The 24,471-nt window shown below is 45.6% G+C and overlaps 1 protein-coding gene across 1 annotated transcript in view; it reads right to left on the bottom strand.

Moving 5' to 3' along the window:
* The window catches only part of LOC124805329 (ras association domain-containing protein 10-like), a 1,110,196-nt gene that overhangs the window by 788,078 nt on the left and 297,647 nt on the right, over positions 1-24,471 (bottom strand). The window lies entirely within an intron of this gene.

Here is a 24,471-nt window from a genome sequence, read left to right as displayed (position 1 = left end):
ACGTATATAATACACAATGGTGCCCTCTGTTACAAAGATGAATCAGGTACCGTTGAAAAATTAAACATGAACTAACGGATATGTTATTCCCTAACGCTAGAGGGAATATTTTAGTAATAAAATGTAAATACAGTATGGCATTGTTGCCTGGGATATCCCACGGGGTGGTTTCAACTACCTGTAGAAAGGGTGTCCTCCCTTCACTCGCATTTACGTATTTCCTTGCGCATGTGTGAGAGCTGTGTTGCAAGTGTGTTTCTAAAGTGTAGGTAAGTGTTATGGATACGTGGGTAGTGTAAGGTTGTGTTGTGTTGGAGTTGTATTATGATGATGATTACCATGAGGCGAGGAGGGAGATGGTGAACCAGGTGTAAGCACATAGCCTACTCCTCTCTAATAGCACCAAGTGGGCGGCCAAGCATTACGTTCCCATCCCACGTACGGATCAACGCAACTGTGTCGCATGCCCCCACTTCACGAGACACTGCAGGGAGATTTGGAATTTAATCCAGGACACTGCACGAAGACTGGTGATGTTGAACTTTAACCCACCAACTCGTCTCCCCTTGAAGGCCACATACTGGCAATGGACATTTCATCCACCACCAGGATTCGAACCGGTTTACCCGGGGTCGAGCGCCACCGCGCAGGAGTGCGTTAGCGACCTGGGCTATGGAAATGGGTTTTGAAATAGTTGTATAGTACAAGAACCGTTAGCATCATGAATAAACAACATATACTCAAAAAAGCACTGCGGCAAAGGAAGTTCATAAGTGAGGTGGGCTGTAACTACAGACATATTATGGAGCGAGAAAACCATATTCCTTCTCGTTTTCCTAATGTAGCCGTTCAAAACTAGCATTGAACATCAACCTTCATACCTCCCAAATCTGAAATCCGTTTTGTAATACAGTGTTGGTAACAAATAACTCAAACCTGTTTTAATTCATAGTGAAGTTTTTGTTGTATAGGAACCGAATGTGATAACTGAAACTGTTGAGCGTCAGCGGATTTAATTTTCAAGGATGAAAGGAAGAAGGAATACTCATGATAATTACAAGAGAGTGTCCGCCTAGTTAGTAACAGAGCTGCATACAAAATTAACGAAGGCCGTAAAAACCGACGTTTCATGATCTGTCAACTGCCGAACAACTTTAAATAGATTTCTGAGAGCGCTTTTCTTGAAATTGTGTGTAAGAAAACCTTTCAGGCCGCATAATTTTATGCAAAGAGAATTCGACATATCGTTAAGAGATGTGGCACAGGCTCAAACATGTATGGTTAATATGTAGAGAAGATACCAAGAGAAAGGCTAGTAAAATGTTCGACATTTGCCATTTATTTGATTTATTCTTAATACTACTTTTCGAAAGGTAGTTTCCATCATGAGGTCTGCATAGTGACCGGCGATTGACAGCTAACGTTGCCGTTATTCCGACATAATGGCAGGCCGCTAACACGAATGAACATATTTCACGCAGTGTTGCGTTGTCAGGGCATATTTTGTCCTGACACGACATAACAGGTTAATAAGTAGATGCAAGGCAATTTTTTTTCTTTCTCAAGGGCATTTCGTCACGAGTGGATAGGAGCTACGAATGGAAGTCTTGGAACATTACAAGTAATATACTAGCGTGGAAACGAAGCAGTTATTTTAAATAAAAGTAAGAGAGAGAAACTGAAATAAACTGAAATCTTCCCTTTTTGTTTATTTCGTACGAAACAGTACTGTCACGGAGTGTCGATAGACGCTACTGCCAGTCGATACCTCCAGGATTATCTATAAAGCATTGTAGAATTGCCGGCCGTTATGGCCGAGCGGTTCTAGGCGCTTCAGTCCGGAACCGAGATGTTGCTACGGTCGCAGGTTCGAATCCTGCCTCGGGCATGGATGTGTGTGATAGCCTTAGGTTAGTTAGGTTTAAGTAGTTCTAGGGTTCTAGGGGACTGATGACCTCAGATGTTAAGTCCAATCGTTCTCAGAGCCATTTAAACCATTTGAAGCGTTGTAGAATTACGCTCTACGAACAATCAAATGAAATAAATACAGGAGAGATTATTAAAGTTGCCGCTAGTAGAAGCAGCACTTGAGACAGCGAAAATAACATTTGTAAGCGGACATATCAAACTCCTCACAGAGCAACCGTCTATATTGAAAAATGATGGTTTATAAGTGAATTAGTATTGCAATTGGAAATGTACAATAACTCCAGTTTTAGCTTCAGGCCCTGATTTATGTTTAGAAAAGAATATTATATGTGGTCAGGGAAAAGGATTGCAACAATAAAACTAAGGCTGTGTGTCAATATGACTGAAGCTTAATTTCAAACAAATATTTTATGAATGTTAGTTTTTTCACATAAATGAAAATAATATACTGATCTATCTTTCATATTATTAATGAGTCTGTAACAATGCATTAATCTTTCCTTTAATGCAGTTGTGTGGATTTTTTAACGACTGGAAGCATCGGTGTGTTTTCTGTTATCTAGGTGGGTGAAATTCGATTAAGTGTCGCAAGTATTAGTTGCGAGAAGTAATTAAAGGAATCTGAGATATTCTTTTTCAGGTCACTTTGACGCTGTATTGTTGGCTGCGAGAAATGTTTTACAACGAGCTGTAATCACATTGCACCAACTTGGTGGGGCATACGAAGCAAAGCTGTCGTGAATAACCTTCATTAAATAGATCTAATACGCAAAGATCACACTTTCTTATGAGTTACGTATCTACAGTGTTGGGGATATGATGCTGAGCTACTGAAATAGTTTTTAGATTACATTGTTGTTAATCTGGAGTCAGGGATCGTAGTCATTTTACAGAACATCTCATAAGAGAACTGTTTTCATATAGATCACTAATGCCACCGTAAATATACATATGAGAGTCGCGATTACAGACCGTGTTGATTTGATTTATATGTGGCTTTGTTCTATTAACACTGTTTCGTTAACACACTAGGTAACAGCAAAGTTTTTACGACACAGCACGTTTCAGTAGAGACGCGATTATTTCTCGCAGTTCTCAAATTTTTCAACTTTGACCTATCTCGTCAATGCATTTATGGAAATAAGCTAAATATTTCACCTAAACAAGCTTGAAGATTAAAGATACCTCCTGAAACATTTATTAGCAGAAGTAAATCAGTTCAGTAGCAAAGAAGGAACATTGTAATACTGATTACCTAAGCTGCGACGATAGTCACGATCTACTGAGGCAGGGAGTATAATTAGAGTGACAAATCTCATCGACGACGAGGCCGTTTCAGACGCGTCACAAGCTCGGATTACGGAAAGGATCGATTGTATTCTTTCAAATAACCTAACTGATATTCCCCTTAAATTATCTATGGAAATCAAGGGTAACCTAAATCTGAATGGCCGAACTTGGATTTGAGCAACCATTCTCCAGAGAGCGAGTCCATCCTCTTAGCATTGAGTCACCCGCTCCGTCCCATCTACAGAGGGGGGAAAGTAAATACCAAAAAAGGCGTTGTTTTAAATTGTCCTAATAAATGTGTATAGTTTATATAATGGTAAGACAGATATTTAGGAACCAGGTTTTAAATTGTAAGACATTTCCAGGGGCAGATGTGGACTCTGACCACAATCTATTGGTTATGACCTGTAGATTAAAACTCAAGAAACTGCAAAAAGGTGGGAATTTAAGGAGATGGGACCTGTATAAACTGACTAAACCAGAGGTTGTACAGAGTTTCATGGAGAGCATAAGGGAACAATTGACAGGAATGGGGGAACGAAATACAGTAGAAGAAGAACGGGTAGCTTTGAGGGATGAAGTAGTGAAGGCAGCAGAGGAGCAAGTAGTTAAAAAGAGAAATATTGAATTTAATTGATGAAAGGAGAGAATATAAACATGCAGTAAATGAAGCAGGCAAAAAGGAATACAAACGTCTCAAAAATGAGATCGACAGTAAGTGCAAAATGGCTAAGCAGGGATGGCTAGAGGACAAATGTAAGGATGTAGAGGCTTATCTCACTATGGGTAAGATAGATACTGGCTACAGGAAAATTAAAGAGACCTTTGGAGATAAGAGAACCACTTGTATGAACATCAAGAGCTCAGATAGAAACCCAGTTCTAAGCAAAGAAAGGAAATCAGAAAGGTGGAAGAAGTATATAGAGGGTCTATACAAGGGCGATGTACTTGAGGACAATATTATGGAAATGGAAGAGGATGTAGATGAAGATGAAATGGGAGATACGATACTGCGTGAAGAGTTTGACAGAGCACTGAAAGACCTGAGCCGAAACAAGGCCCCTGGAGTAGACAACATTCCATTGGAACTACTGACGGCCTTGGGAGAGCCAGTCCTGACAAAATTCTACCATCTGGTGAGCAAGATGTATGAAATAGGCGAAATACCCTCAGACTTCAAGAAGAATATAATAATTCCAATCCCAAAGAAAGCAGGTGTTGACAGATGTGAAAATTACCGAACTATCAGTTTAATAAGCCACAGCTGCAAAATACTAACACGAATTCTTTACAGACGAATGGAAAAACTAGTAGAAGCCGACCTCGGGGAAGATCAGTTTGGATTCCGTAGAAATACTGGAACACGTGAGACAATACTGACCTTACGACTTATCTTAGAAGAAAGATTAAGGAAAGGCAAACCTAAGTTTCTAGCATTTGTAGACTTAGAGAAAGCTTTTGACAATGTTGACTGGAATACTCTGTTTCAAATTCTAAAGGTGGCAGGGGTAAAATACTGGGAGCGAAAGGCTATTTATAATTTGTACAGAAACCAGATGGCAGTTATAAGAACCGAGGGACATGAAAGGGAATCAGTTGTTGGGAAGGGAGTAAGACAGGGTTGTAGCCTCTCCCCGATGTTATTCAATCTGTATGTTGAGCAAGCAGTAAAGGAAACAAAAGAAAAATTCGGACTAGGTATTAAAATCCATGGAGAAGAAATAAAAACTTTGAGGTTCGCCGATGACATTGTATTTCTGTCAGAGACAGCAAAGGACTTGGAAGAGCAGTTGAATGGAATAGATAGTGTCTTGAAAGGAGGATATAAGATGAACATCAACAAAAGCAAAACAAGGATAATGGAATGTAGTCGAATTAATACGGGTGATGCTGAGGGAATTAGATTAGGAAATGAGACTCTTAAACTAGTAAAGGAGTTTTGCTATTTGGGGAGCAAAATAACTGATGATGGTCGAAGTAGAGAGGATATAAAATGTAGACTGGCAATGGCAAGGAAAGCCTTTCTGAAGAAGAGAAATTTGTTAACATCGAGTATAGGTTTAAGTGTCAGGAAGTCGTTTCTGAGAGTATTTGTATGGAGTGTAGCCAGGTATGGAAGTGAAACATGGACGATAAATGGTTTGGACAAGAAGAGAATAGAAGCTTTCGAAATGTGGTGCTACAGAAGAATGCTGAAGATTAGATGGGTAGATCACATAACTAATGAGGAAGTATTGAATAGGATTGGGGAGAAGAGAAGTTTGTGGCACAACTTGACCAGAAGAAGGGATCGGTTGGTAGGACATGTTCTGACGCATCAAGGGATCACCAATTTAGTATTGGAGGGCAGCGTGGAGGGTAAAAATCGTAGAGGGAGACCAAGAGATGAATACACTAAGCAGATTCAGAAGGATGTAGGTTGCAGTAGGTACTGGAAGATGAAGAAGCTTGCACAGGATAGAGTAGCATGGAGAGCTGCATCAAACCAGTCTCAGGACTGAAGACCACAATAACAACAACAATAAATGTGTTGTATACGTGCATTCAGATTAATGTTTTCACTGCTTATTTTCGACGGCAAAGCGCAATAACCCCTCACAGACGCCAGGTGATAGCACTAGCAGTGTTGGATGGTATATAAAACCTATCGGGATGGAGGGTGAGCGGGGTGGCGGGGCAGGGGGGGGGGGGGGGGGGGGTAGGTACCTGAAAAAAGTGCACACATTGTCGTAATGTGAAAGTGGAGTCATTTATCTGACATACAAAATAGCACTCCGTCTTGAGGCCACATGTGGCCCATCGGGACCATCCGACCACCTTGTCATCCTCACTCTGAGGATGTGGATAGGAGGGGCGTGTGGTCAGCACACCGCTCTCCCAGTCGTTATGATGGTTTTCTTTGACCGGAGCCGCTACTATTCGGTCGACTAGCTCCTCAGTTGGCATCATGAGTCTGAGTGCACCCCGAAAAATGGCAACAGCGCATGGCGGTTTTGATGGTCAGCCATCCAAGTGCCGGCCACTCCCGACAGCGCTTAACTTCGGTGATCTGACGGGAACCGGTGTATCCACTGCGGCAAGGCCGTTGCCTCTTGGCATACAAAAGGTCATGGTCATTGGCTTTCTGGGCCAAGAGTCGAAGAATTTCCAAAACGGCTAAGTCTGTAAACTATTCGCGTGCTGCCATGATTCAAGTACATCGTGCATGGCAAAATGACGCTATCGAAAACAGATACCGAGGCAACTGTGGTTCACCGTAGGCCATAGGTGACAGGGGTGAACGACGGCTGCGGGAATGTGTACGGACGCACAGACGTGCAACTCTTGAGCAACTAACCGCCCATATGAATCAAGGGGCTACCAATAGCCAATATTATGCTGCGCATGAGCCTCTCAAGCAGGCTTCTGGTTCATGCATCCGTTCCCTTATGTTCATCGGCGACGAAGGCTGTATTTTTCACGTTCACTGAGTGGCGACAACAGGTCTCTTCAGGTGAATCACGTTTTATGCTCCATCGGACAGGTGGCTGTTGGCGCGTAGGCCTACGGCAGCGACGAAAACGTCGGAGGGGTCCATGTCAGAGGACTGGGGAATGTTTATGTGGCATTCCCTGGGTGATTTCGTCATTCTGGAAGCCACAATGGATCAACACAATTACACATCAATCATTGGGAGCCATGGCCACCCCCATATGCAGTTTCCTTTTTCCTAGATATAATGGCATCTACCAACAGGACAATGCAACGTCTCACACAGCTCACAGCGCACGTGGGTGGTTCGAAGAGCACCAGGATGAGTTTACCATCCTCCCCTGGCCACCAAAGTCTTCAGACTACTCCAATCGAGAATCTGTGGCACCACCTTGATCGAGCTGACACGCCATTGCTTCTCACCCGAGATTTCTAACGCAGCTGGCCACGGCACTGGAGTCGGCATGACTCCACAATCCTATCGGTACCTTCCAGAACCTCACTGACTCTCCTCCTGCACGTCTCGCAGCGGTCCGCTCTGCTAATGGTGGTTATTCAGCCTTTTGACAAGTTGTCACATTAATATGAGCCCGCCTGGTTAGTCGTGCGGGTCTAACGCACTGCGTACCGGGCGGGAAGACGTGCCGGTCCCCGGCACGAATCCACCCGGCGGATTAGTGTCGAGGTCCGGTGTGCGAGCCAGTCTGTGGATGGTTTTTAAGGCGGTTTTCCATCTACCTCGACGAATGCGTACTGGTTCCCCTTATTCTGCCTCAGCTACACTATGTCGGCGATCGCTGCGCAAACACTTTCTCCACGTACGCGTACACCATAATTACTGTACCACGCAAACATTGGGGTACACACGCGTGGTGTGAGACGTACCCGAGGGGATCCACTGGGGGCCGAACCGCACAATAACACTGGGTTCAGTGTGGAGTGGATGGGGCGAGTGGACTGCTGTAGCCTGTTGTTGGTTTGTGTACCACTGAGGGCTACGGCGGGGACGGAGCCTCTCCGTCGTTTTTAGGTCCCCAGTTCCATACAATACAATAAAATACAGTACAATACACATTAATAAGACTGGGCAAGTATTTTATTCATAGCCTATGGAAATTACTTTCCGGATAGTACAGTAGAAAGAAACTGAGACCACTAAGGAAATAATGCCATTACCGTGTAACACTAACTCCTACGTTCATGGCGACCTCAAGGCGGCAGGGAAGACAGTCCACAAGTTTCTGTAGGCAGCTACCAAATTGCGCTGTTAGCTGAATTTCACCCGCTGTTTCATCCAGCCAGAGACATTTTCTGTGAGACCAAGATCGTATAAATTAAGGGGCAGTCGAGGTGCGACAGGACGCCCGATGTTTCGTCTAACCATAAACCTGCATGTGCAACCCTTTGGTCACAGCAGTTGTCATATTTTAAGACGGGAGTATCAAGAAGAGATAGAAGGAATCGAAACACTGGCTCACCGAGAATGTGAAATGAATATCCTGGCTGATACTGACGGTAACCAGAAGAACGGGCCAACGTTTTAGGACAAAAACTGCGTTGAAACTTCCTGGCAGATTAAAACTGTGTGCCCGACCGAGACTCGAACTCGGGACCTTTGCCTTTCGCGGGCAAGTGCTCTACCAACTGAGCTACCGAAGCACGACTCACGCCCGGTACTCACAGCTTCACTTCTGCCAGTACCTCGTCTCCTACCTTCCAAACTTTACAGAAGCTCTCCTGCGAACCATGCAGAACTAGCACTCCTGAAAGAAAGGATATTGCGGAGACATGGCTTAGCCACAGCCTGGGGGATGTTTCCAGAAAACTGCGTTTTTTAGTAAGACAAACACCGGCAAAAAACAGCCTTTGGGATGAACTCACACACTTTGCTTGGTTAAACGTCTCAATGGACCATCGGCAAAACCAAGGATCTTTGGACCACACGACACACCGCCTCCCTCCCCTCCAGTCGGCTACCGTAGAGCTTGTGTTGTTTGGCCCGTGGAAGACCTGAAACTTTTCGTGGCCTTGTGAGCAATGGCCTTCTGAGAGGTATCAGACTTGAGTTAGATTTTCATTCACTGACAGCATCAACTTCTATTGCGGTTGAAACTAATTGTCATTGACAAGGAGTGACACTTGTACACAGTCCATGTTATTTAGGAATAGGTAGCGACACCTGTTTTACAACGTTTTGCATTTCAGTGAACGGTACACCATTCTTTGTAAGCACAATTGGCAGCACACTTTGATACACCAACAAATGGGTGACCTTCATTGACTGTGTGATCATCGACGCATCGAACCACGACAGATCCTTTCTGCCATTCAGTCACGTCGTGCCGTCCATCTATCTTTCTGCGCACCGAGCGAGGTGGCGCAATGGTTAGCACACTGGACTCGCATTCGCAAGGACGACAGTTCAAACACGCATCCGGCTATCCTGATTTAGATTTTCCGTGATTTCCCTAAAGCGCTTCAGGCAAATGCAGGGATGGTTCCTTTGAAAGGGCACGGCCGACTTCCTTCCTCATCCTTTCCTAATCCGATTGGACCGATGACCAAGCTGTCTGGTCCCTTCCCCCGAGGCAACCAGCAAACCAATCTTTCTGCTCCGTTTCCATAAACCGGATGGTACATACGCATCCGACTCCCCTGGCGCGAGAAATTGAAGGGTCACACGCCAAACGGAACCTCATCTACATCATCTACTATGCCTGACAAAAAAAGTGTAGCATCCAAAAGACATGGTCGGATGCCAAATTAACTTCGTACAGATATACACCATCGACTGGTACGTAAATGATGAGACAGATAGAGCGGTCACCGGAGTGCATTCGTGTTGTTCGTTTATGGTCTTGTTGCCTGGCCTGATAAGTTGCATAAGGGGTATGAACAGCGCAAATGTTGAGGGATTATTGTGAAGGACATGGAGCTGCCGCGTAACTGTATGAGATAGCATTATCAGCACCTGTAAGTGAAAGTTACCTCAGAGTGGGTCTCCATTTGGCCAGCTGGTCGAATCGTGCAGCATCCAGATTTGTGCTGCATTCGGATATGACAGTGGCCCGATTTTGGACTGCAAGGGAATGTGACGGTTGACATTCGTTGTCAAGGTTCCAGTCGATCACATCTGCTCTCCACAAGAGAGTATCGCCGCACTCTGCATCTAGCACATTGCAACTTCACCTCTGCGATTGCTATCCAAGAACAAGTAATGGACACCCTGACATTGTGTGTCATTCCACACCATCGGCCGGGGATCAGCAGCAGTCAAACTACGGAACTACCCTCCCTTGCCATGGTTGTCGTCAACATCGTGACGGGAACCATGAACTGTTGATGAAAGGTGTCGCATTGTGTTCAGCGATGAACCACGGTTCCTGACTACCCTGGGTGACCATCGTCGGCGGGTATGGTGGCGATGTGGGAAGAAGTCCCATTCTTCCAATGTAGGCACAGCGGCCTTACTCCTGATGTTGTTGTTTGCGGAACCATTGGATATAACTGTCGGTCACGACTGGTAGTGATTTAGAGAATTCTGACGGCAAAAGGGCACCTTACGGAGATATTGCGTCTTCATGCGTTATTTCTCAGGTGACGGTGTCTTGATGCCATTTTTGAACACGACAATACTAGTACATACATCAGGCGCGTCTCCGTGAACTGCCTGCACGACGTTTCCTGTACTCCCGTGGCCGGGAACATTCCTTAATGTCTTCCCGGTTGAAAACGTGTGGGGCCAGGTCTTATGTCAACTGCCAGAGTTCCAGTATCCACGATATCAAGAAACAGATACAACAGTTGTGGGCCAGTATGCCTCAGGAGAGGATACGACGGTTTTGGGACACCTTTCCTAGGAGGATCAGTCCATGTACCCAGTTTAGAGCAGGTGCAGCGTTATGCTCATATCTGGCTTCATACTGCAGAGTTCTTTGTAAATTTGACTAGGTCAAATGGCTCTGAGCACTATGGGACTTAACATCTATGGTCATCACTCCCCTAGAACTTAGAACTACTTAAACCTAACTAACCTAAGGACATCACATAACACCCAGCCATCACGAGGCAGAGAAAATCCCTGACCCCGCCGGGAATCGAACCCGGGAACCCGGGCGCGGGAAGCGAGAACACTACCGCACGACCACGAGCTGCGGACTGTAAATTTGACTAGGTTTTGTGATCACACAAATAAATTCATACATGCTAACCCGTGAAGTTTCATTTCGTTTCCTCCTCCCCTTTATACGATTCACTTTTTAGTGGATAACGCTCCACAGCAACCCCTGTGTTCTTTTAAGGGGTACATACACTGATGAGACAAAGCATTGTGGCCACCTGCTTAATAGCTTGTTTGTCCGTCTTTGGGACAAAATACATCACTGATAGTGCGTATCATGGATCCGACAGTTGGTCGGTAGGTTTGTCTAGGTATGTGACATTAGATGTCTATGCACAGGTCACGTAATTCGCGTAAATAACGGGCCGCTGATTTGCGTACGCTGTGATGGCGCCCGATAGCGACTCAGATATATTCCAAAGGATTTACATCAGGCGAATTTGGTCGCCGAGATATCAATGAGAGTTCGCTACCATGCTCCTAAAATCAGTGTAGCACGGTACTGCCTCCAAGACACGGACAATTATACTGCTGAAAAATTACTTCGCCGTCGGGAAAGACATCAAGCACGAAGGGATGCAAGTGGGCCGGGCACTGTTCAAAAAAATGTGTGTGAAATCTTATGGGACTTAACTGCTAAGGTCATCAGTCCCTAAGCTTGCACACTACTTAACCTAAATTGTCCTAAGGACAGACACACACACCCATCCCCGAGGGAGGACTCGAACCTCCGCCAGGACCAGCCGCGCAGTCCATGACTGCAGCGCCATAGACAGCTCGGCTAATCCCACGCGGCGGGCGCTGTGCCCGAGCGGTTCTAGGCGCTTCAGTCCGGAACCGCGCGACCGCTACGGTCGCAGGTTCGAATCCTGCCTCGGGCATGGGTGTGTGTAATGTCCTTAGGTTAGTTAGGTTTTAGTAGTTCTAAGTCTAGTGGACTGATGATCTCAGATGGCTCTGAGATTATGAGTCCCCTAGAACTTAGAACTACTTAAACCTAACTAACATAACGACATCACACACATCCACGCCCGAGTCAGGATTCGAACCTGCGACTGTAGCAGTCGCGCGGTTCCAGACTGTAGGGCCTAGAACCGCTCAGTCACTCCGGCCGGCGATGATCTCAGATGTTTAGTTCAAAAAAATGGCTCTGAGCACTATGCGACTTAACTTCTGAGGTCATCAGTCGCCTAGAACTTAGAACTAATTAAACCTAACTAACCTAAGGACATCACACACATCCATGCCCGAGGCAGGATTCGAACCTGCGACCGTAGCGGTCACGCGGTTCCAGACTGAAGCGCCTCTAACCGCACGGCCACACCGGCCGGCCTCAGATGTTTAGTCCCATAGTGCTTAGATCCATTTGAACCATTTTTGATGCAGGTGGTTCCCAGCTGTCAACGTGTCTTCGATTACTACCACAGGTCCCATGCAAGCGCAGGAGAATGTCTCCCATACCATAACCGGCCGAAGTGGCCGTGCGGTTAAAGGCGCTGCAGTCTGGAACCGCAAGACCGCTACGGTCGCAGGTTTGAATCCTGCCTCGGGCATGGATGTTTGTGATGTCCTTAGGTTAGTTAGGTTTAACTAGTTCTAAGTTCTAGGGGACTAATGACCTCAGAAGTTGAGTCCCATGGTGCTCAGAGCGATTTGAACCATTTTTGAACCATACCATAATACTGCTCCCACCAGCTTGCGTCCTTCGCGGGCTGCACGTTTCGAGACGCCGTTCACCTCGATGGTGGCATTCTTGCAGACCTAGTGTAGCAAAAATGTGATTGACCCGAAGAGCCGACACGCTCCTACTGATCACCGTCGAATCCCAAAGTCCTGTACCCACTGCAGTTGTAACTGACGATGTCGTTGGGTTAACATATGAAGAGGTAGGGGTGGTCTGCTGCAGAGCTCCATGTTCAACAGTGTACGATGAACGATGTGGTCAGTCCGAACCCCACGTGCTATGATGAGCGGTGGACATCCAACCATTTAGCGCCTAGTGATAGTTTCACTGTCCTATCTCTTTCTGTAGATGCTGACGACAATAACACGTGAACATTCGACCAGCTTCGCCGTTTTCGAGATAGTCGTTCACAGGCTCTGCGTAATAATAATCGGCCCTTTGTCATAGTCTCTTATCTCAATGGATTTCCCTTTGTCATAGTCTCTTATCTCAATGGATTTCCCCATTTGCAGCCCATATCTTTGCTAGGGTGATCCCACGTCCGTGTGTGCTCCGCTAACGTATTAATTTTACCACGCCACATGCCGTAACCCCATCAGGCGGCATCCAACCTCGCGGTGGGCAGTGGTCATAATGTTTGGGCTTATCAGTGTACTTTGTACCGTGAACCTACAATAATACCTTTTGTATCAATCCCATGTGGCACCCCGACTAACACACTTTTTTTTCTGAACCTGGCGAAACATCAACAAGCAATGTACCTTGGAGGTAAAGAGTCTGCTGATGGAATCGATAGCAGGTTCGGGTCAAGCGAGCGTCGTTGGTGGCGCGGGTAGGTAGAGGACCGAACCAAGGACAGCGGAAGCGCGCCGACCAGTCGGCCGCAGCGGCTGTATGCACTCAGGTGCAGCCGCAGACGCAGCCGCAACCGCAGCCGCACGCGTCCAAGGTCAGGCTCGGCCGTCGACGCCGCCTGGCGACGTAATCGCCGCGGAAGTAGCAGGAACTCCGGGCGCCAACCCACTCGCTGCTCGCTACTGCTCGCTCACCATCGCTCCGCGCACGCGCTCCAATTCCGGATGCACTTTCATCAGCTCGCATTTCTGATGAACCAGCAGTACCACCACGGTTCTTTCCTGACCTACTGCACTGACCTTGAGAATCCACTGGTTCACGCCAAGCCTAAGGAGAAATGACTAGCATGACCTCAGCGGTCAAATTATTAGTGACCTCCCTTAAAAGAGCGCGCTGTTTACTCTGCAACGTTGTCACTTGTCCAGACCTGGGACCGAGTGGTCATGTGACCCTTGCACCGCTGTTCTCAGACAAGGCAATGAAATAGTGGATATGCACCACTCGGTTCCATGTGATAAGCGAAGTAAGGTGGATCAATGTGAGGACATGACAAAGTGTCAGAAAGCAGCTTTTGTGTTTAGACATGCCTGTTTCCGGAGTCCGTTACTGTTAACAGTGCATACAGAGCGTGAACATTAATAAAACGTACACTCTGCAGAGACGGATTCCTAACTGGAAAAAGAGAAGAAAATGTCCTTTGAAGATGTGCCCGGAAATGCGTCTGAGCCGTGGTAAAAAAAAAGTTGCTGTTTTGAAGAGCGCGCCGCAGCGCGTTGTGTGAAGCAGTCGCCCTCCGTCTCTGGCGGTGGCGCCGCTGTGGCAATCGCAGCTTTGGTGTCTCCCTCTAGTGGGAAAGCGAAAAGGTTGCCTGTTCACGTGCATTTAAGGGGCGCTATCAGCTCGGCAGTTGATCAGTCGGAGTGAGGCTAAGTCAGTCTCACGTCCCCAGTTGCTGGTCTGTCTCTCGTTCGCATTTGTGCGGCAGTTAGTGTCTGTCTGTTGTCGGAGTGCGAGTATGTCGGTCGTTTGGATCAAACTTTAAGCCAGATAATTAGAGTCTTGCCACTCCGCCAGTAACAGAACTCAGCTAGTGGTCGACCGGTCGGAGCTGAGTTCCTGCATCTGAGTCTGCGCGTTAGGCCGCCAGTCTGCTCGAGTTGCTCGGGCAACGGTCATTGGCGGTTGGATCGGTCGGTTGGTCGGTCGTGCACTGAGACACGAGATGACTTGTCCGCCTTGAGCGTCGGCGCATGTGAGGTCCCCACGTGAGTCCAGTGGGCCGCGCCCTATAGAATGGGGTAGTGGCTTCGCGGTTGACACGAGAGCAACAGGAGTGAAACCACGACATCGGGCTGGCCGGGGCGAACTGCGACGCCGTGAGACGGGAGATCGGCGCGCCTTCCTGCGTCCGTTGAAGCGGCTGGCAGCGGACGGTTCGGGAGAGCGTTGGGGGTGCTGCGCCCGGTCTTCGCCAGAAATCGCAGTTTATTAGAAGTTAAGTGATTGGAGATATGTTGTTTCATTTACTTGTTAAATTCTACTTGTTTTCTTGGTGAGGTCACCAGCCGCTTTGTTTTGGGTTCGTCCCACCAATCTTCTCCGTTTACCCACCCGCGGGAAGGTGGTTATTTGTGAATTGGGTGGTCCGTTTTTCCCTTGTGTAGTTGGGGAGGTTTAGAGCAATCTGCCGTTCGGGTTGTTCAGTAATCCCCCTGTCAATCTGCCATACGTTAATAGTTGCCTCTGTCATGGTTGTCGGATTCGGTGCTAACGAATTTATATAATTAAGGTGTAAAGGCCGAATTCCTGAACATGTTTTTATCTTGCCTATCATTTTGCGAGGCGGTATATGTGTAATGTAAAGCATGTTGTACATTTTATGTAAGTCTGAATTTCATGGGATTTACTTAAATAGTCATTTTTATAAAGTTGCCATCCTTCCACCGTAAGAGTCCTTTTAAAAACAAATTGCACTTTCGGTGTCAAATAATTTCTTAGTGTGAGTGTTTGTACCACTTCCATCCCTCTTACGGGGTGCATAGTTAACATGTTTGTATGAGTTGTTAAAATTTTTAGTTTAAAGTAATCTGGTGTGTTGTAGATTTCCACCAGTGTAGTCTTTCAGAGGTTATTGTGAGCGGTCGTGACTACGGCCGTGTTGAAAGGGAGCGGCAAGCATCTCAGCCCGAAGGCTCATACTGTCAATATTGTTCTTTCTGTCTCTAAATAAAATTGTAACTTGATATTTAGAGGGTGCTTTTCTGTTTATAAATTTTAAATCTGTTTTTGAAAAGGCTTTTATGGATAAAATTCCCATTTGTTAAAGGTAATTTCATTTTCATCAGTTACTCCCTGGAAACTACTTCCACATTCACCTAGTGTGATTAAATGTGTTAATGTTCTTGATGAATCGCTAGTAAATAAAGTAAATTCACGGTTCAATGTCGTTGGCACGGTAGATGGCGCTGGCGATTGACAGTGCCTCTGACCACGGTGCCGTGTGTTCCTTGTGTGTTGCAGGCTGTCAGATTGACGCACCGTACTGGAAGCAGCAGAATGCTCCGGTATTCACTTCGGGAACAAGCCGAGATGGTGTTTGTGTACGGTCAAGAAGATGGAAACGATCTAGACACGGCTATACCATACCAAGTACCCTCACAGACATCAACCACATCACACAACATTTCAACTCCTTTTGGGGCATTTGCGTGATCATGGGTCCTTTCAGACAGACAAACGTGTAGAGAGGCGGCAGACTGTGCGACACCAGATTTGGTCCCATGGAGGCCACTTTGAACATCTGTTGTGACGCAGATGCAACGGTTCAAATGTCTCTAAGCATTTTTTTTTTTTTTTTTTTACTTGCCGCGCTGATTTTACGACCCACCACCTAACTGCTTAAAGTGGGTATTTATTGACCACTTAGCCACTGCGATCGGTATTTGGGCGCTGATATGGCTGAACCTCCACACCAGTTCCCGCATACGATCGCACCGTTGTTCGTGTCCCGCCACGTGAAGGCGGGTCATAGTTGATCGTGTTTCGTTTTTGTCTCTTTTATTTTGTTTTCTTTTACTTGGTTATCTTTGTTTGCTATTTATCTTTCTTTTCTTTTCTTTAAGGCAGCTTTCTCAAACCGTTTAACAAAAATTCACATGAAGTTTAAATTTTGAAAAAGAAATACAAAAATATAGTTTAGAATGAAGAAGAGGAAAGAAGATAGGAAAGGAAGAAGTTTATAGTCCCTCCACGCTGGGGAACTGAGGTTGAAAGCCTTGGAATTAGTCGTCAAGCCATTGATCCTCAGTCTCCAATCCTTTGCTTACCTTTAACTAAGAAGATCTATGCTAATGTATAATTTCTATGCTAATTACTAAAGCTGTTACTAAGATAATTACGCTATTAACAAATTTAAAGTGCCGTGTTTGCCTGTGGCAATTGCGACGGTACGCCGACACTGTTTACATCTACTCATGTTGAGCTTTAGTTATGTGTAATCTATTGTGATATCTGTACATTATGTTTAGACTATGGGACTTAATATCTGAGGTCATCAGACCCCTAGACTTAGAACTACTTAAAACTAACTAACCTAAGGACATCACACACATCCATGTCCGAGGCAGGGTTCGAACCTGCGACTGTAGCGGTCCGAGTCAGGAATTCGTCCCTGCAGTTTGTCGGTTTTTTTTTTTTTTTTTAATGTTCACCCTGTATAAATGACGTTGTAGAGAGCGTCGGAAGCTCTTTAAGGACGTTCGTAAACGACGACGTGAAGCCGGTACCGGCCGTGAAAACCTACATTGTATGATCCAGGGGCAGACGTTACAAGAGGGGTTTTGCTCATCACACAGAGGTTTACTATTAAAATTTCGAGTGATCACTTCCCGGAAAGAGTCGGACGGCGTATTATATCCTCCTACGTACAACTAACGAAATGACCATGACGAGAAAATTCTAGAAATTACAGTTTGTACACAGGCTTATCAACAAAGTCTTTCCATATGCCATACGCCAGTAGAACAGGGAAGGGATCAGTTAATGGTACCAGACGTACCCTCTTCCAGACACCATTATGTGACTTGCGGAGTATGATGTATATGTAAGTAACTACACCATGAATGAAGTTGCCTAATTTGTTGTACCAGTACGAAATGCCCAACGTATTTACAAGGAATGGTGTACCACTTAGAAACATGTAATAATGCGTAAGAACAGTGGTCGTAGAAAGGTCCTAATCGATAGGGGCAGGATTAAATTTGCAATCTCTTGCGATTTTGGTCCTATAAATAACAAGGGAAAATTATGACCAAATTTTAAAATTAAAATAGCGATGGCGCTTTCATAGTGTACATCCTGCAGCACATATAACAAACATATCACTATAATCCCCGTATCAACAAAATCTACTATCTGCAACCTTCTACAATTGAAGGTAAAATCATCTAGGTTGTCGGGCCGCGTCATATTGTTCTTCAGTTTCTTCTTACAATAGACGTTTCCAGCCTTCTTCTGCGATCTACGACAGAATCTTCTGGCGTCGCCAGTTAGCTGAACACAGCTAACGATCAGTACCGCGTTCTCTTATAAGAGGTAGGATTTCCTTTTATTCTGGAGGATTGGTTCAAATGGTTCAAATGGCTCTGAGCACTATTGGACTTAACATCTGAGATCATCAGTTCCCTAGAACTTAGAACTACTTGAACCTAAGTAACCTAAGGACATCACACACATCCATGCCCGAGGCAAGATTCGAACCTGCGACCGTAGCGGTCGCGGGGTTCCAGACTGATGAACCTAGTTCCGCTCGGCCACACCGACCGGCTGAAGGATTGGGTTACTGGGTGAAATTTCCGGCTGCTACCGGCTGTCCGTCGTCATTTTACAAGCAGCGAAACACACACAGCATGATGGGGAGGGGGGGGGGGGGGGGGGGAAGAGGAGGGTTGTTAACGAAGTATACGAGTCATTGTCGCGCTACAGAAGTGTCTCCCTCATAATTCTCTATACTCCTCGCGCTACTTGGCTGTGTATTTACTTCCTTGGAAAGACATCATATAGCTGTCATCTCTATTGAAATAACTTTCGTTCTTAGAAATCTAAACCGCTTCTCGGCCTTTCTATCGGTAAATGTTGCATTTCTTGACGACCACTCACACGTTGTTGAACTTGCATCTTGGACGCCGTCTAATGTTCCGCCGTCTTAGGTTTCATAGTACAGCGAAGTAACATTTATAGGAGGAAAGCTAGCGAAATGCTTTAGATTTGTAACTTTCTTTCTAAGTGAAGATTTTCCTAAGAAAATTACCACGTAAGTTTTTCTTGGGGTGTAATAAACTAAATTAGGGGTTCATTTATTTGTTTCCAAGACTAGCAATTATACTAAAAGCAAAAGTAGCTGAACTTCATCATTTTATCAGGTCAGTAATAAGTTCCAGTTCATGTTTTCATCAATATGTGCACGAAAAAACATTAGAACGTTCCACTGACGCCTGTCAATGCGCTTTGTCCGTTGCTGGTATGGCTGTTTGCTATGCAGAAATGGATGTGGAATGCTTTCTCAAAATTAAGGGAGAGTCCGTATTCAGAGAACCTCGTAATGATGTTTTAAAAAGATTTACTATAACGCTAGTACCGTCTGCAAGAAGCACCAATTTTGCTTGATGAGTGTTACGCTGAAGATCATTCACATACATACAGGGTGAATCACCGAAAACTTGAAGAGCTAATATTGCGGAAATGGAAAGTGCTTTTGATGTGTGATTTTCACAGAACGAATTGGTAGTCAGGCGCTCGTATAGTTAGCCAATCGATTATAATAATATATAGAGAGCGTCTTTTTGTGCAAAAATACACTTTTTTTAAATGGAGCAATGCTCACTGACATTAACAATCTAAAATTAAGGTAAAATGAACGCTAGTGGTATTTCTTGCAATATTATATTGCGAGTAGTTTGTGAGACTTTAATTTTGAAAAGTTTCCACAACGACACTCGTTTGTACCATTCAACCTGTTTAGATGCTGTTTGCTTATAGTGTGCTTGTACGTTCCTTGAGTGCGTTGCAACTTGCTACATAGTGTGTGACAGCCCAATTATTTGGTCGTGAGTGGACGATGGGATTTACCAACACAGAAAAAGCCTATATGCTCTTGGTGCATGGAGAGTGCAGGAAGAATGCAGTTCGTTCTTGTATGATGTATGCGGCAAGATATCCCAACAGACGTCAACCATCTCAGCAAATACTAATCACCTCTTGACCAGTTATGTGAAAATGTTAGTGTAACACTTAGACAACATAACAGAAGGAAACAAGTGACGACAAAAATGAGGGGAATTAATGTTCTCGCTGCTGTTGCATCTGAGCCGCACGTCTCCCGCGCATTCGCACGAGGAAGTGGCACTAGTCAGGCAAGTGTCCTATCCATTCTCCATCGAGATACACTATGTGATCAAAAGTATCCGGACACCCCCCAAAGCATATGTTTTTCATATTAGATGCACTGTGCTGCCACCTATTGCCAGGTACTCTATATCAGCGACCTCAGTAGTCATTACACAAAATGAGAGAACAGAATGGGGAGCTCCGCGGAACTCGCGGACTTCGAACGTGGTCACGTGATTGGGTGTCACTTGTGTCATACGTCTGTACGCGAGATTTCCACATTCCTACACATTCCTAGGTCCACTGTTTCCGATGTGATAATGAAGTGGAAACGTGAAGGGACACCTACAGCACAAAAGCGTACAGACCGACGTCGTCTGTTGACTGACAGAGACCGCCGACTGTTGAAGAGGGTCGTAATGTGTAACACGCAGACCGCAGACATCTATCAAGACCATCACAAAGGAATTCCAAACTGCATCAAGATTCACTGCAAGTTCTATGACAGTTAGGCGGGAGGTGAGAAAACTTGGATTTCATGGTCGAGCGGCATCTCATAAGCCACACATCACGCCGGTAAATGCCAAACAACGCCCCGCTTGGTGTAAGGAGCGTAAACAGTGGGCGACTGAACAGTGGAAAAACGTCGTGTGGAGTGACGAATCAAGATACACAAGTGGCGATCAGATTGCAGGGTGTGGGTATGGCGGATGCCCGGTGAACGACATCTGCCAGAGTGCCAACAGTAAAACTCGGATGCGGTGATGTTATGGTGTGGTCGTGTTTTTCATGGAGGGGCTTGCACATCTGGTTGTTTTGCGTGGCACTATCGCAGCACATGCCCACACTGATGTTTTAAGCACCTTGTCGCTTCCCACTGTTGAAGAGCTATTTGAGGATGGTGATTGCATCTTTCAATACGATCGAGCACCTGTTCATAATGCACAGTCTGTGGCGAAGTGGTTACACGGACAATAACATTCCTGTAATGGACTGGCCTGCACAGATTCCTGACCTGAATCCTATAACACACCTTTGGGATATTTTGGAACTCCAACTTCGTGCCAGACCTCACCTACTGACATCGATAACTCTCCTCAGCGCAGCACTCCACGAAGAATGGGCTGCCATTCCCCAAGAAACCTTACAGCACCTGATTGAACGTATGCCTGCGAGAGTGGAAGCTGTCATCAAGGCTAAGGGTATTGATGGAGCATTACCGTTGGAGATAGCCACGAACTTGTAAGTCATTTTCAGCCAGGTGTACGGATACTTTTTATCACATACATCTACATCTACATTTATACTCCGCAAGCCACCCAACGGTGTGTGGCGGAGGGCACTTTACGTAAAGGTTCCATTCCTATCACATTTCTCTCCATCAGCTGCATGGAAATGATTATGAGACTCGTTTTAAAATCTGTACAGGGGATTTATGACAGGATACTCCAAATGTATCATGCATCATGTTTAATTATAAAGCCACGTTCACCAATCATGGCTGATAAACCTTCAGAAACATCTTTTGACAATCCCCGATGTCTTCGTCAGGTGGAACGTCAGCGTCAATGTCGTGTAAACGTGTGTTGTGGGATAGTGAACCATCAGCTCACAAACCTGTTTTTGACTATGGGAACACTGAAGGCGCTCACGTACCGCAGCCTCCTAACAGACCGTGTTCCACGGATGATAGAAGACGTTCGCAGACTAGGAGAAACTTGTGGTACCAACACGATGGCTGTTCAGCCCATAGTACACGAAGTACTTCAGTATGTCTTCACGAACTGTTTCCAAATCGTCGGATTGGACGCAGAGGACCTGTAGCTTGGCCGGCCTGTTCACCAGATATAACGCCTGTAGACTTTTTTCTGTCTACGCTAAAAGACGCTGTCTAGGAGAACATACCAACTACATCCGATGATATGCAACTACTTATTTCTGCAGCCTGCTCGGACATCTTCACTGAAATGTTAGCACGTGTGCAGCAGTCGCTCCATACTAGACTGGAAGCGTGTGTTGCCGCTGACGGTGGTTATTCTGAACACAACCTGTGGCTGTCAGTTGTCTCGTTGCTGCTCAGAGTACATATAACAAGTTTATGCACTTCTGTTGTTCCGTTGTGTGTGCTTTCATAGGTTTTGTGCAAGTACCGGTTTGGAAACTTTTCAAAATACAATTTGCACTAGAAGACTGCAAAAAACACCGCTGGCATTCTAATTTACCCTAGGTTTAGTTTGTTAATATCAATGGGCATTGTTCTATTTAAAAAAGTGTACGTTTGCACAAAAGGCACACTTTATAAGTATTATTACAATCCGCAGACTGACTAAAAATAAGCCCCTGGCTATCAATGCATTTTTTGAAAACCGCATATCAACAGTAGTTTCCATTTCCGCAATATTCGCAGGACAAAGTTTAGGTGATTCACCCTGTTGACAGAATAGCTCTGGATCCAAAATTGACCCTTGTGGGACTCCGTTCGTCATATCTTCTACACTACTAAAAATTTCTCTCCAGCACAACTTCATGTATTCTGTTTGTTATGTATGATTCAGACCAATAGTTTGTAAGGCCATCCCAACGTATAAGTTAAGTTTTTCTAACAGAGTAACATGATGTACATCTCAGACTTCTTGGACAGATCCTAAAATACCATCTAGCAATACCGTGCTTTGGAAATTGCTTATACGTCTGTGCGGAATCTCTTGCCACCTGCAGCTAGTGGGTCTTTCCACGTGGTCAGTGGCCGTCAGGACATCGCTCCTGCTGCAGCCGTTCGTATACACTGCCAGAGGTGCGCTTCTTGCTGGATCAACACCCTTTCTTCCTCATAGCAGGGAGCCACGTTGTGTCGTCACGGTATGTCCCTCCGACGCGGTTTTGCCAACACCCAATGTTTGACAACAACAAAGGCTTCTATAAACCAGTCCGCCAAGTGGCGTCTTACGTTGCCCATTTGAAAGCCTAGGAGTGCTGCAATAGCTTCTTGTACAATAAGCGCGAAACGAAAACGAACGCTACGCTTCACTGACTTTCACAGTCGTCGACAATGGCGTACTTCGTTGACACTTAATCGTCCCCAGCCAAAACTAAGGAGGCTTAAAGTTTTACACGAAATGGGGATCGTAAGACTTATAAAGCAAGCTGATTGAGAATAGGGCATTATCAGCAGTGACGTTTCCGAAAGAACCACCCGTGTACGAACGCAGGACCTTAAAACACTGTTCAGTGTCATTACTTAGTCAGATACCGGAATGGCTATACAGGTATTACTCTACTCTTACTTCAGAGAAACGCAATGGTGAAATACCTACGAAATAAATTGTGTAAATTGTCAGAAACAAAAGAGGAAAAAGAGACGCGTTGTTCTGTCAACACCCAGAGCATCTGGCAAGTTGAATGTAAGTTGCCATTTCAGAGCATTAAAGTGAAACACCATGAATACGGCAGGCAACAAACATCAATCTGACTTGGCGCGCCAATGACAACGCCATAAAGAGGGTGGAGAGCAAGTTGTCTTTTCAGACGGGTAATGGTTCAGCGTACAGCATCACGGCAGATGGATCCCTGTAGACCGGACGTTGGCACATTGCATCCATCAACTCCGTTTGGGCTCAGATTACGATGCGATATTCGATTCACAACACGATCACCCCGTGGTCATGTAGCCGGAAATTTAGACAGCAGGCGTTACATTTCTTACATGTTAAGGTCGTGGGTGTGCTCCAGCTTCTAAATGTCCATCAGGCTACCTTTTAACAAGATAAGGCAAGACCGCACGTTATCCGTGTTGTCCTCGATACTTTTTGGACTGTTTCCCTGACCAACAGGTCCTCCGGATCTGTCACCCATTGCAAACAGCTGGTGATGTGTTTCCGAGATATTGGCGCACCATCACTTGCTAGCTTCTAAGATTAGTGAACTGTGTGATCGAATTAAAGCAGCACAGTGAAATCTTGTCGGAGAATACAATGAAGGTGTCAGCGAACAATTTCTATCTAACAAAAGTTCTTCCCCATGATGTGGTCTGTCAGCCCTAGCTAGCCGGCCGCGGTGGCCGAGCGGTCCTAGGCGCTTCAGTCCGGAACCACGCGACTGCTACGGTCGCAGGTTCGAAACCTGCCTCGGGCATGGATGTGTATGATGTCCTTAGGTTAGTTAGGTTGAAGTAGTTCTAACTTCTAGGGGACTGATGATCTCAGATGTTAAGTCCCATAGTGCTCAGAGCCATTCGAACCATTTTTGTCAGCCCTAGATGTTTCTCGAAAAACTTTGAAAGCCTTTTATATACACAGTGGGTCCCAGGAGGGTTGCTCAACATTCAGTTTGTAAGGAGTATGCTTCACCGGCGATGGGCGAAGCATGACAAAATCTCTGACCAGAGAGCAGTTTATTGTTAGTTGTTGCTTGTCGCGAGTCTGCGCTAGTCTGCGCGAGTCGACAGTAGTAGTCAGTCGGATACAGTAGTAGTCAGTCTGCAGTAGTAGTCGGTCGGCTGCAGTAGCGAGTGGACAGTAGTAGTCTGCGGGAGTCGGCATGCGTCGGCTGTGTGCTCTGGTGGCGACTCTGGTCAGGACTCTGGAGGATGAGTATTGTTGTAGAAGGTAAAGAAGCAGCATTTGCCAGGAACTTACCAATCCAATCACAAAGCTGTTGTTATATGAAGTATGCTCGTGTTTTATTCATTAAGCGACAGTGTGGAAGTATATCGAATGTCCTCCGGTAGTTTAGGATGACA

The sequence above is a fragment of the Schistocerca piceifrons genome, chromosome 7 (genome assembly GCF_021461385.2).
Source record: "Schistocerca piceifrons isolate TAMUIC-IGC-003096 chromosome 7, iqSchPice1.1, whole genome shotgun sequence".
Lineage (NCBI taxonomy): Eukaryota > Metazoa > Arthropoda > Insecta > Orthoptera > Acrididae > Schistocerca > Schistocerca piceifrons.
This window is presented reverse-complemented; position numbering and strand designations above follow the sequence as displayed.